Source organism: Dinoponera quadriceps, unplaced genomic scaffold, assembly GCF_001313825.1.
Source record: "Dinoponera quadriceps isolate SergipeBrazil2010 unplaced genomic scaffold, ASM131382v1 scaffold4133, whole genome shotgun sequence".
Classification (NCBI taxonomy): domain Eukaryota; kingdom Metazoa; phylum Arthropoda; class Insecta; order Hymenoptera; family Formicidae; genus Dinoponera; species Dinoponera quadriceps.
Genome location: NW_014558113.1, coordinates 254,959 through 265,676, shown reverse-complemented (window position 1 = coordinate 265,676; position 10,718 = coordinate 254,959). Strand labels below are relative to the sequence as shown.

The 10,718-nt window shown below is 45.3% G+C and overlaps 1 protein-coding gene across 3 annotated transcripts in view; it reads left to right on the top strand.

The window, feature by feature from the left end:
* Positions 1 to 1,049: 1,049 nt before the first annotated feature.
* LOC106749635 (beta-1,4-N-acetylgalactosaminyltransferase bre-4-like) overlaps positions 1,050 to 10,718 on the top strand; it is a 94,209-nt gene continuing 84,540 nt past the window's right edge. For 2 of the 3 annotated variants that reach the window (XM_014629293.1, XM_014629291.1), the window contains exon 1: positions 1,050 to 1,394. The gene's annotated coding sequence lies outside the window, so the exon portion shown is untranslated. Of the gene's footprint in view, positions 1,395 to 1,670; positions 1,911 to 10,718 lie in introns of those variants that run through there. The other variant, XM_014629292.1, reaches the window with a different exon arrangement.

The window sequence follows — 10,718 nt, the reverse complement described above, 5'->3', positions numbered from 1 at the left end:
ATCAATAAAACGCAACATAAATAATATGTATGTCTCGTATTGCTCTTATTTTCGTATCTTTAGTAATTAAATCTTTAATAATTCAATTGTCAGTTAAGCTTTCATGCAATCAATAGAAATGAACGCGGCAGTCAGCGTATTAACTGCTAATCTAATTATTAATGAATTAAGTTATCTATTAATTAAAGATACGGCAAAGTAATATAATTTGAAATATATATATATATTTTTTTTTTTTCATCTCATTTCATCCGTTCCTTTTCGATCGTACAAATACTTTTCTATATGCAATTAATTACATTTTACATCCAACTTAATGAGACGTGGTAATATCTCGTAACCGGTAACTATTATTCTTTCTCTCTCTCTCTCGAAAACAATGTACCAGCATAAAGAGATAGAGTTCGGTAAATTAAGAAGAATGCATTGCGCATTCGACGCATATCACGTGACGCACGCTTCCGACGAATTTCGACTCGTCCTGTTCGCGTTCTTATCGTACAGTCGGTCATATAAAAGCTGCGGCAGTTTTTCTTTACATGTTTCAGAACATAGAAAAACTAAAACGATGCGAATCTATGATATTTACGAACACGCGCAGTAGATAATCAGACAGCTGTCAAAATATACATATTTATTTATTAATAACGTGTACATATGTAATTTTGACATATACATATCTAATTTGACAGCTGTTTGATTATTTACTGCGCATGTTCAGGAATCATAGGTTCGCTTCGTTGTATTTTTATTTTGATGTGTTCCAAGATATGTAAGAAGAAAAACCGTAGCAACCATCCCGCGACCGATTGTACGTGGAAATACTCCGCATCATCGGTCGAGTCGGTAGAGTCGTGAAATTCATACGTAACAATTAGCAATCTATCAGTTCATGAAATGAAATGAAGCTCGAAGGCAGAGCGAGCAACACGCGCGTTATCCGGCAGGCGCACCGGCGACCAATCGTGCGCGCCTTCTCCTCCTCGCTTCTCTAGGCGACCACCGCCGACTAGGAGAGACACGCGCGTTCGCCAGTCAGTCCGCGCCGAGACATCGTACGGGCAGGAACGTTTCACCGCGCGTTTCTTCCCTTTTCCTCGGCGATTTTCCCGTCGCGCTTCCGTGTCATCGTAATTCGTACGTACAAACACACGCGTCCGTTCGTTCTCCCTCGCTTGCCGAGCGAGTCACGTCTCGCTCGAGAGCCGAGATAAAAGATCCGAATATTCCCGACGCGCGCACGTGACGCGATTTGCAAGCCATCACGAGAAGCTGACGCACGGAAGCGAACGCCGAGCGCGAAAACGTCGCCTTGACATTGACTACGCGTTGGAAGAACCGTGAAGCCCGAAGACAAGGACGAGGGAAGAGGCGAAGGAGGAGTAGTAATAAGGGTAAGCTTAGGTGGTTGTTAGATGCGATTTCGAAACGGCTTATCGAGTCTTCACCCGCGAGTGTCGCTCGAACCTAACCTGACGCGCACCAGTCGTTGGAATCGTGTGGGATATTTTCAGCTCGGGGAGTTAATCTAGCGTTTATTTCAAATCCGTGGCAAGCGTGCGTCAAGAGAATGCATGAGAATCGAGTGCACGATAGAAGCGAGCGGCACCTCGCGTTAGTGACGCAAGTCGCGCTGCCTGTAATAACAACAGTGTGTCAACAACCGTGCCGCTTGCTCGAAACAGAAGCGCACTTCCGCGTTTACGATCGGGATTTCGTAAGAGTCGCGAATAGCGCGCGCGGAGACGGAGATCGTTCGGTTCCATTCTCGAGAAGGGACAGCATAGTGGCTGCTATGTTTGTGTGCGCGTGTACGTGGTACGCGGTGAGTGCCGAGTAAGGGGTCTCGGATGGATGACAGGAGGGACGGGGAACTGTGGCGTGAATGCAAAACCGGTTGCATTGAGAAGGTCAGTTACTGCATCCCCGGCGCATTCCTACACTAGGGACAATCGCGTATCGCCGGCCCTTATTTTTCGGGAACACCGGCCTCGTTTTCCGACCCAGTGTTATATCTGATCGCAGCCCGGATTCTCCGGCTCGTGTATTTTACATCCGTCAAATGTATTCGACAATTTTCATTAAACGCTCGTATATTCCGCGGGGAATTATTATGCTTTCCCGCATGAAATTCTAATAACACGACGAACGCGCGGTACGCAATCGCGCCATCGATTTTATCTTCATTATCTCTGCCGGAAAGAGAGGCCACTCGATATATGCGTATCGATAAATGAAAAGATAATTCGTATTACCGTAACGTACGAGAACGAGGGACTAATTTATAAAAGGGAAAAACGTAGTGAAGGACGGAGCACATAAGGGATCGAGTTATTTCATTAGGCGTATCGAAGGAAACGCAGGACCTCGTAGTGCGCGAGAGACAGCGTGACACGTGTGGTATTCTGGGATCAATAGAGGAAGAAGAAAAGAAAGACGAGTCAAACTCTGGGGGAGGCTTCGATGGATCTCGCTTGAAACCTCAAAGGCCAAGGCTGCCGCTTGCGTCGAAGTTCGAGGAGAAAAAGAGAGCGCGATAGTTCAGGTCAAAGAGATAGAAAGAAACAGAGAGAGAAAAAGAGAGATGAGCTATCTGACACGTGGGCGAGCTTCGAAGACTCTCAAGCTCGCTGAGAGAAGGAGAGTGAGGAAGAGAGAGACGAGAAAGTGAGAAAGGTAAGGGATTACGTAAGGTCTCGAGAAGGATTGAAGGGGAACTGCCGCTGCTTCGGAATGCAGCCAGAGAGAGATTTGTAACGATTACGACGATCCACCACGCGAGTCCTGTCAGAGTGGCTCTTCTTTTCTCGAATACGTGCAAATCGTAGAATTTGCGCTTTCAAACGAGAGAACCTGTCGAAGCTTGCTTATGGTGGAAAAGCCTTTCTTTCATGACCATGGGTCATAAAAGGGTCTAAACGGGATTCTAAATAAATACAAGTTAAGCCACTGTGTATTAAAATTTAGTTCGCACGAGGACCAAATCTTGCGACAAATTTAGCAGAATCGCGATCGGGCTCTTGTTTTTTTTTTACGATATTAAAAGCGGAATTCTATTGTCGGAAGGAATCAGCACTGAAGTGTCAGAAAAGCGCGAGAATTGGAGATAACGAAATTCAATTAATGTACTTACCAACTGTTTTTGATTGGTCAATCGTATCATGAAATATTGTGTCGTTTGGTCAAAAAAAGACTCGTTAAAAGAATTATATTAAAATAAATTACATCTGGTCGTGTGTTAAAAGGATCGCGCGATATTGGACGAATAATCGTGAGAAACATTTTCATCAGCTTATACTTTCTTTAGCAGAGTCCTTCTGGAACTTCACAATAGCTTATTACGAGGACGCTGACACAGAGGTGGAGATGATAATGATCGATAATTCCCGTCTGTATTATTGCGTAATACTTCTACGTGGCAATAATCTCTCTTTATAAACACTCCTCGCTGGTTCACCGGCAGTAATCAGCGACGCTAATCCTGATTGACTGAATCCCGCTTCGCTGTCTCTATTGCACACAGAGGCGAGTGTACAACCCGGAAAAGGACGGTGGTTCGCTAATCTAGGATTAGTTTACAGTTGTGGCCAATGCGACCTGGCCTAAATAGACAGCATTAATCTTCCATCGGCGCGGCTGCGGCGAACAGCTGGGAGGATTTCGACGTAGCGGGACGAGTTGCATTAGTTGTAATTGGCGGGTATTACTTAAATGAATTATGATTTAATTAGCGCACTGATCCCCGTTTAACTAATATTCATCCGTCAGCATATCGCTGTCGCTTGACCCCGTTTACTATTTAACTCCACTCCCATGGCGATTTTCTATTCGCGAAATCACCCGCCCGTCGCCTCTTCGTTCGCTACGAACTCAAAACGTTCCGAGATATTGAAACAAACCGCATACCTTTAGTTTCTCTTACGATCAGTTTAGAGAGAGAGAAAATACGCGGCTCGAGAAGCATGCAGTACATCAGATCGCGTGTGTCAAAAATAACCTGTTTCGGAGAGAGAGAGAGAGAGAGATTTGTTTTGCGAAGGGTCGCACGTGTGCGTACGTAGCAATCGGTAACTGCGTGTTATTTAACGCGCCAGATGTTGGCCGACTACACGATGCCGTATTCGTAATCTCCGTGGATCGTGAGGACGCGTAATTCTCGTTTGATATATTTGAAATCCGCTACCTCACGAGGAGTAGCGTTTCGCGATTGCGAGACCGACATAGCGCGCAAATTATACGCCTCCATATTACGGTTCATTTCATTTAGCTTTCATACACGAGCCGGAAAGAGGCGAGCCGGAAAGAGAGTGAACGAGCGAGCGGGCGAGAAAGAGAGAGAGAGAGAGAGAGAGAGAAGGAGGGAAAGATAGAGAAAGGGAAAATTAGATTTGTAAGAGGCCGGATAATTTCGACATCGTATTCCCGGTATGATATCGTGATTATCATATCAGAGTCATAAGTTACGATTAGCCGAGTTAATCGGTACGTAAACGTGAAAACTTCAAACAATGTTATCTTGGCTGAGTTAACGCTCGTAGCAAGGACTGTTTTAGTCAACACTGAGTGAAATATCAGTAATGAGGTTAATTTTATTACAAATTAATAATCTTCAGCCGCAGCTATATTACTTATTGTGCTTCAATCAAAACGGAGCAGTAACGATATATATAATTATTATCTATAACATTGTTACAACACATATTATGAAAATGGTTTATCTAATTAGAATTATTTCATTATGCAATTATAATTATAAATATGGAACACTTTATTCTCAATAAATTATTTTGAGGCCGAAGTGTTACTCCGAAGTATTATTTCATTTAAATGGCGAAATGTAATTTCATCTCGACATGATGTGAGTGATTCTAAATCGCGATCCTTTCAATCGCGAGATCGTCGCATTCGCGTTTCTCGATACAAAGTTAACTTCCGTGTCGTTTGATAAAAATTCTCATGTTTCACCATTTCTGTCACGTACGAATTTCTGCCGAATCGCCACCGACAATAAATCCATTCTCATCGTTCGGCGATTTCTATCGACTGTTTATCTAATTGAACGGATTTTTATCGGGTAAAATAGAATATCCGGCGTTTTCAGAACGAAAACTAACTCGTCGTGTGAATAAACGAAGAAATCCGACTCGCGCTTATTATTGCACCGGATGCGGTTGGAGTTCGCCTAATTGATAACAGATAATCTTATCTCCGAGGGTGAGAAGTCGGCTATTAGGATAAAAGCTGACGGATCACGGTTGTTGCCATTGACCTGTCGCGTTGGCTGGCTGGCTGATAGATTGACGCTCATTGCACCATGTTGTCATAAAACGCGTCATTCGCGATAAAGACAGATACAGGGTAAAAACATCAACTTTTATATTCCCGGTAATGTTATCTTGTTTCCTGCGATCGATAGTACTTCTTTTGAAATATTATACGAGAATACGCTCGAGAGCAGAGAAAGCGAGAAGCGCAAGGTAAGATAAAACATGAAAAACGAGAAATATTAAGTTTCTATTTAAATTATACATCCTTATCTATGTACTTGGTTAACTCTCGAATGAGACCCGATAGTCGAGATTTTATATCGAAGATCTGCCATCATTATTTCGTCATTATTATTTTATTCATTATAGCGAAAGAGAGAGAAAGAGAGAGAGATTCGCATTAATGTCCCGTTAATACGAAACCGTATACGTTCTCGGTACGGCAGAGAAAATATTTATTCATTCGAAAACAATCGTTTAACAATCAGGAAGAATGGAAATGCTCCTCCCCGTACCTGTCCGTCCTCCTCTTGCCGGCGAACATCCTGTCACCGGTGAAACTGTCGAAATATTAATGGCGCGCTATATACGCTGTATCGATGTGCCGGTAATCGCGACGTGTAAATGGACCGCAACGCGGGCACTCATCGCGCTGTCATAAATCGTAACACGCCCCCCTAACTAACGTCAGCGTGAAACTGTCGCGCGTTGCACGCGCCCGCGCGTCCACGTTGTTGCCCGAGCGATAATTGATCGCGCGGCGCAAAGTCATCACAGCCTGTAAATTATTTTTTATCACGGCGCGCCGTTCCCCCGGCGACATTACCGACCTGCCACCGCTGGTGTTTTTCGAAGCCCGTGAGGGCACAGAGGTCCCGCAGGCGGGCGCGCCGCCGCGATATCTCGCCGAAATATATGAGCGTGTTTGCCGCGCGCGCGAAACACCGTCGATTCCGAGCGGGCCGCTCCCGGCGTATCGAGATTCACGGAGTATCGTGTAAATATCAGTTTTATACTACGTGCCAAGCGATGTTCGCAGCGACAGTTTGTTTCTCACACTCTCCCTCTCTCTCTTTCTCTCTTCTTCCATTTTTTCTACCGCGCGATATCGATAAATTCTTACAATTGCGCAGTTAAAGTGCGAGAATGCGCGATTACAACTTTGAGCGAACTGAATTGAAATCCCCGTATACGCGATAGGTCGCGATACATCATCCGCCGAGATTTCTCGATCATCATCGCGCGACGAAACTATCTTCGTTGTGTATATCTTAATACGCGAGCGGTCGGGAAGGAAGGGGTGGCATATCGCGTTTAATAGTCCACGGGCGTATTTCTCGCTATTATCGCGTTTCGTGCGTATAAAAGTCACGCGCTCGACCCGCTAGCGACGATAGCGATTTATGCCTTTCATAGGCCGTGCATTCGTGCCGCGTGAACGATCGTTACCATTCAACCGCCGCAGCGGTTCCCCATTATATCATGAGCGCCGAGGAAAATATCTTCGAGATTTATGTCCATTCATCGACGATGACCAAATTGCGCATTGTGTCGTTTTATTAGACCCCTGTCCTCCTCCTTCCTAGTCGGTTAAGTAGATTACGTTGCTCGCACGTGCTACTATTTCGACTCTGCGCCTATCTCTGTCGTGCAGCCACGTCAACGCCTGAAGACAATATCTAGGAAAGACAATTTTCTTTCAGCAGGAGAACCCGGGGCATAACGAGACCACGTGGCATCATTGGGTATAGTCGATAACTTTTTATAGAAATGCTGCCGTATAATCAAATGTTTTGCAATAATTAATATTGGATTTCTCTTATTTGCTGTTGTCAATTGTCATATTATTTTTAGCCGAAAGCGGTTACAAATTATTTAATTCTGTGCCCTCCGCGACTGAGTCTCTTCGACACATTTGCAATAAGATAAGCAATGATAAAGTTCTATTTTTTATTGAGACAGAGGATGTTCTTGTCTCCTGTATCCATAGTATGCTCAATTAAATCAATTTTTGTGATCCACTTTCGCGTGAGCGTATTTATGACAGAAATGCGACGTATTGTCATATCTAGGAAGTCTAAGCGTACGGTGCTACGTTCTTTCGATGAAAACTGCTGCCTCTTAAGTCATCTTCGTGATCGAGGTTCCTCTCGCTCTCGGGTCCATGGCCGGACACACGGTGTCTCGGTTTCGAAGTAACCGCAATCGATTCGGCACGATCGCCAGCAATCGTTATTCCGCGCGCGGATCCGCTTTATCACGACTCGCTCACGACACGACGGCCGAAGGAAAGCAAGCAGCCGGGCAGGCGTTTAATCGCATCCGCCACACGGATCGCGGATTGTTATCGAACCAATTACGTCCCTTCGGCGGTCGCTTTAAATCGGCGACGTCGGCATTCGCGGCACCTGCCCTGTCTCGCGCCTCGAACTTATGCGCGATCGTATTGTTTTCAACGCCAACGACGGTTGCGACACGCGTGTCGTAAAACCGACGACAGAAGAGACTTTCGCGCAAGCGCCCGTGTCAATGCTCGATTAAAATAAATCGAAGCTTGTCGATCGCATCTTTGCACATCGAGGCTTGCTGAAGCTGGCTATTTTTGGACGGGGAATTAAATAAATGCTCTGTTTTATCGCCGCGAAATATGAAGTTAGAAGCCCGCCTTCGTTCGTTTTCATTCATTATTCAACCACTCGGGGGATAAATGAGCTCTTCTCGCCTTTTCAGCTTTTTATAGATTAACTGAAGAGCGCGGCCCTCCCATATTGAAAATAAAGCACGCGTTTTAGCCGGGAGTTTCGGAACGCTTCATGTAAAATATGCCTGAACTTCCCAACAAGTAACGTAAGCCAGGATGTACTTTATATTCCACGTACGCGCACGCTTTATTTACGTCTACTACGGCGCCCCTCGGGGGATTTGTTGCGGGAATAAATAACTACCTCGTCTATTTATTATTACGAGGGCTTATAATTGCCGTTTATTTTATACGAAGCGCCGAGGAACGCCGCCGCGGTGTCTTCGCGAGAACGAATCGTTCAAGCGTCACATTGTTGCGTGTGCTTGAACTCTCTCACCAGCCTAAAGCAATTTTCGGTCGATGCCGCATGTCTACCTGAATCCCCTTTTGCGATTCCCTTTCTTCTAATCGCTCGAATTTCTTCCCAAAGTCACAAGATGGAAGTTCGTTTCGAAACGTAACGCGCTATATCGAGAGATAGTCACAATTTGTAATATCCATATATAAAAGTGGAATTTAAAAAAATGTGGAATTTTAAACGAGTGGAATTTTAAAAAATGAAGAAGAAAACGCAAGGAAAAGTCAGCCTTGAGATGGCGATACGTAAGTTTGAGATGACGAATGTTTCGGAACGAATTGAAATATCTTTTCCGTTTCTCCCAACAGGCGAGCGTTTAATTTCCTGGACGTTAATAAACAATTAACGAATGTCCGATCGCACGTGAACGATCCAGCAGGTTTAACGATCTTCGCGTGTCTCATTTCCGAGATCTCACCAAGCAAGTGTCGTGCAACTCGACGCGACGTTTTCGCGAGAGACGCGCGCGCGTAAAATCGTTCCGGCCGACGTTTCGACATCGCTCATTGATCGGGCGAGCACTTGCACTCAGAGGAAATTTATTTATTCGACGACCGACATTCCCGGCACGTACGATCGCACGCGCACCCCGGCACCGAGGAACTTATGATTGGTATGCGGCGGTATGCTAACGCCTGGCATGAGAGCGCATTTAGCATACCTCGATATGGCGCGCGGCGTGTACTTTTGAACTTACCTTAGCGAGGAGGGAGAGAGAAAGAGAGAGTAAGTGTACCGGCGTAATTCGTAGCGCATAAATATGTACGACGTGCTCTCTCCGACGACGACAACGAGTGCAGATAGCGCGAGAGCGCGGATAACTGGGAGGTATTCGAAAAATGTTCGACGCTTTTCACGTTACGCGAGACAGGCCGTTGAACATCCAAAGCTCCAGTGTGTGTCCCGTGAGTGTGGATGTGTGGGTATGTGTGGGTGGTGCGCACGTTAGAAACTCCGACGTCAATTTTCACGTCGGATTCTTGGACGAGTTTATACAAAAACGCGAATAATCCGACAGCGCGAGGTGACGTCGGGTCGATAGCGATTCCGAAGTTAATAGGGATAATTTCGCTTGCAATTTTTCAGCGTGCAAAATCGAAAAACGCGGCCTCGCAGTTTTCGTTTGCAACGTTGATCGAGTAGATAAATGAAATTCCCCCCCTCCCCCCTTCTCTTTCTCTCTGTTTGTCTCTCTATTTATCTCTTTTTGTGCTCCCGAGAATAGGTTTATGCGCGTGAAAAAAAATAAAATTCGACGTAAACCGTTACTTCCCGGCTTGTTGCAGCTCTCCGAAGCATTTTGAGCTTAATCCACTTTTTTTATTCGCCCTTTTTTCCGCCCATTGTTTCACGCGAACATGAGCACGAGCCTGTTTTTCGTTAACAGCGAAACGCTGCGCTACAAAAGAATTAACGCGAGTATCGCCGATGGGCGGGAGAGAATGAGGGGGACAAGTCGAGTCCATGGAAAACGTAAATTTCCAAATGGCGACACAAGAGTCGTCGGGAGATACTTTATCAAACTTGTGAACTGTAGGGTGTTCGCGGTAAGCCATTACCAATAAAGATACTCGTGGTACATATGGTAGATTATGTACTGTTTAATATCGCATATGGACAATAGAGATAATGCGAGCTGGTGTCTTTTTTTTTATATATATATCGAACACTTATATCTCGGTTCTGCCGATAAGAGTTTTTTTTTTTGAGTGATAGACAGGGGACGGAAATAAATATAGTGACGCATCGAGGCGTGTATTTTCCATGTTACCTCGTTCTCTTTTTGTTTTTTTTTTCTCCTCTTTTTTCCTCGCTCCCGGATTACATTTATTCTGCGAAAAGAGACCGACAGATATCTGAATTATTTTCGCGATCACCATCTCGCGATGATTCAGTGATTCGTAATCGTTTCGATTGAAGAAGTCTGAAGTTTTGCGTTGCGCAACCGATACCTGAGAGTCGATCAATATCGTTCGTTAATCGCGCGACGTTACATATGTATTCAGCGATTGCGCCGAGACGACCTCATGTTTGCGTTATTTTTTCCACGAGTCACCGTGCCGCGCGCGAACACCGGGATTTCCTTTAATCGTCACGTGTTGCGTACGTGAGCGTGATTTTCGCCGGCGCGGCGTACTGAGGACGCGCGCGCGCGCGTGCGCCTGGAAATTATAAAATAATAAAGCGATCGGATAAAAGCACACGGGTATTTGGATTCAAAGTCTGATGCGAGCGAGCGTGCTCGCGCCTGTGGCTTGCAGAGTTGCAAAACTCGTTAAATCCAGAAATTACAAAAAATACGCTTTAGCGACGGTTCTGCATTCCAATTAAAGTCGCCCCCCCCCCCCCC